The 3,415-nt window shown below is 33.5% G+C and overlaps 1 protein-coding gene across 1 annotated transcript in view; it reads right to left on the bottom strand.

Moving 5' to 3' along the window:
• The window catches only part of LOC117173847 (metastasis-associated protein MTA3-like), a 24,492-nt gene that overhangs the window by 6,802 nt on the left and 14,275 nt on the right, over positions 1 to 3,415 (bottom strand). The window lies entirely within an intron of this gene.

Here is a 3,415-nt window from a genome sequence, read left to right as displayed (position 1 = left end):
TTAGAGATGTACAATTTATTTGTATCAGATTTTTATCAGCAGCGAGTACTCAAATGTATCAGGAAGAATGTTCTCGCAGTGGACACAAAATTTTAAGACGTTTTTAGATCATACGTTTTAAAAGTCGTTTTTAGAACGTCCAAATAACGTGAAATGTTTCAAATACGTTCTCAAAACGTCTTTGAAATCATGGAAGTTTTTGGGCCTGACTTCGAATGTTTTTTTAGATGTTCTAAAAACGTCTTGGGATATTCGTGCCCACTAGGCTATCCATTCTAAGTCGTCACTTAAGCTTTTTCTAGATGTTTCTGTTAAACACAAATTATTTTTCAAAGTGCGGTAATACATATAAAAATCTTTCAAAATTTAAGGGTATCTTCTAATTTACTAACAAAAGACGGGAGAATCAAAGTTGACCTCATGTGTTTAATCATAAATATCCTATTTTGTGTACATTAGCAAGGTTTTTTGTAGAAACACAATCAATTAAAATCTTTAAGTCTCTGAATGAAAATGTGTGCAAGAATGTTAAAAAGCCTAGGGAAATTTTATCCTAGATCTCCACTAGGCACTGAAAATACTCAGGTGATTTGCGTTGCCTTTACTCTTAAATTCGTATGCACATAATTTTTTATAGAATCAACCTTAATATTTTTAATTTAAAGTTAACATTCTGAGGTGAGTGCAAAATAAATAATAAGTTTTTTCTTATGCAGTTTAATTATCCATGAACTTAATATTTCAAATTGAGGTGGAAGTTTTTAGTTAAAATGGTGATTCACTGATTTCATAAGAATTTGTTGTTTTGCAAATTTTAACTGATTTTCATTTCGATTGATTTAGAATAATTTTTTCATGCGTGAGTAGAAATTGTGTCAAACTACGAGCGTCATCAAAGATGAACGGTAACATCTATATATCACGTGGACAACTTTTCACAACTTTTTCGACCCCCCCCCCCCCCCCCCCCTCTACTCCATCCACATGGACGTATTTGATTAAAATATGAATATTATTGATCTTCAAAAGTAAGGAGCCCAAAAGGAGCGATGAATTGGCTGAAAATTTAAAATTATGTACTTGAGAACTTGAGCTTAAACAAGGTTTTAAGCCCGAACAAAAAGTCGTGAAGATATTCTTAGTTTTTCATGTTCTTCTAAAAAAAAAGGTTGCTGGAATACCTTGTTTCATTTCAGTATATGTTTCGCAGATTTAGGGGAATGTGTGTCCACGTGGATTCTGCCCCCTCCCCTGGCCCCCTCGTGTTAAAGTGTGGAATTTTGACACCACCCCCTTCCTAAACTGTAAACACGTGGTGGACGATCGTAAATTCGCCGACGACTACCTGCGACCTGTTTCCCCTCTACTGTGCTTATGGGATTCAAATTCCCCTCCTGCACTACCGACTGGAAGCATGGTCTGTGTATTAGATATTTTCACTCCAATCATCAGCTAACTTTACTTCGCTGGATGCGGAGGAGGAACAAATGTATGGGACACAGCTTTATTTTTGTAATATCTTCGAATTGAATAATAATTATTATCATTTTATTATTTCATTAAATAGTTCTTAAAAAAACAAACTATTTTTCAAATACACTTATATAGGAAAGATTAGTTTTTACGAAGATATTAGAAAAATAGAGTAAAAATGTACCGAATCCCATGTATTTTTTTTTCCATTGTTTTCCCCGTTAGCATTTAACGAAGTGTGGTTAGTTGATTGTTTAACGGTCATTCCAAAGTAACGGATGGGACATTTGCACGCATAAAAACTTGAAAAATCTTTATTTTAAACAACTGTATCTTGGTTAAGCTATGCTATCTCTACAAAGATGCAGGAACTTGTTAGTTTTCAGATACTAAAATTCTATTAAATTGGATAATTTTCATGTTATAAAACGAAAACGAGGGTAACGGATGTGACTCGTACGGGACTCACTTCCGGACTTACTTTTCCTTTCAATCAGAACTCTGCGAATTGAGAATAGTTATAAAACCAATTTTGTTTGTAATGGATTTGTCTGTTGAAGTTTTCTTTTTATATATGTCAAGTTCGAAAATATGTGAATTAGAATTTTGGATAAAATTCTTCTTGTTGGTAACGGATGGGACACAGCAAGGTAACGGATGGGACATGTACGATCAGGAAGTTAGTTTGGAGGCTTTACAGATAATATATCTTCAATATGAACTAAGAATTGAAAGGAGTAGGATTTAAATAAGTTATCAAAGTTTTAAATCAATGAAAAATTAAATTTTATTGCCGAAAACTCAGGGTTAAAAGTTTATTCTACGTACATTCTTATCAACATCTATATCTATAGAATTAGTACTGATATCACACTACTTTTTTATTTAATCTTCAAAATCACTTTCGGAGTATACATCGCTGTATTTTAAACGTATATGTGTTCTTAGATGCTTAAAATATACTTCAGGTGGTCCGCAAGGGAAAATTGTGAGTTCGTGCAGCGTAGACTTCGAAGTCTGTCCAACAACAATACGATAATTGTCCAATTTTTTGAAATGATGGAATGCGCTTAAGCCTAAGACAGTCTTGCATTCTTTGAGTGTCACTTGCACTTTTAAAACATTATTCCACCTCGCATCAAGAAAATTTTGATTCTCTAAGGTATCTTCAGTCGTTACATAAAAAACAGTCGTTTTTACAACATTTTTTCGCAACAAGATAATAATCTTTGGCGGATTTCGCCATCTGCTCTTTTTTAGGACTGATGTCATTATCTGCAAAAAAAGCCCACAAATTATATTTTAAGTTTCAGTGAAATAGTGTAGTCAGAAAATTATGATAACATGTTTACATTAATGTAAATCACTGTATGATAAATGTGTTTATAACTTACCAAAATATGGATGAAGTAAGGTCAGAACAACGAACAATAATAATTTCACAACTTCACTGAGTTCAAAGGGAAACTAGATAGTTTGTATCAGCTCACTAACAGAGTTATGGCATTCGTAAACTTAAGATGTACTCTTAAATAGGCTTCAATCCCTTTGCAAATAGATTAACTTATTAGGAATAGTGTATTTAATTTAATACGTACGATGTTCCTTGAATCCTGTAAGTAGAATATGACCGAATTATAATACGAGGGTAGTTCAATAAGTCCTTAGAATGACCAACAGATGGCGCGCGAATCGCACCAAATCATCTGTTTTCAGTCAGCACCACTCCCGACTAGATATATAGTGCAGTCACAGTCCACATCTTCTGAGTTTACGTGTTTTTATAACCAATTGAAAAAAATTGTTCGTTAAGAAAAATGGAAAAAAACGAGTTCAGGGTCGTAATCAAACATTTTCATTTAAAGGGTTTAACTCCATATGAGATAAAAAATGAATTGGACTCAGTTCATGGCACATCTGCCCCTGCCTTAGCAACGGTTTA

Source organism: Belonocnema kinseyi, chromosome 5 (genome assembly GCF_010883055.1).
Source record: "Belonocnema kinseyi isolate 2016_QV_RU_SX_M_011 chromosome 5, B_treatae_v1, whole genome shotgun sequence".
Lineage (NCBI taxonomy): Eukaryota > Metazoa > Arthropoda > Insecta > Hymenoptera > Cynipidae > Belonocnema > Belonocnema kinseyi.
This window is presented reverse-complemented; position numbering and strand designations above follow the sequence as displayed.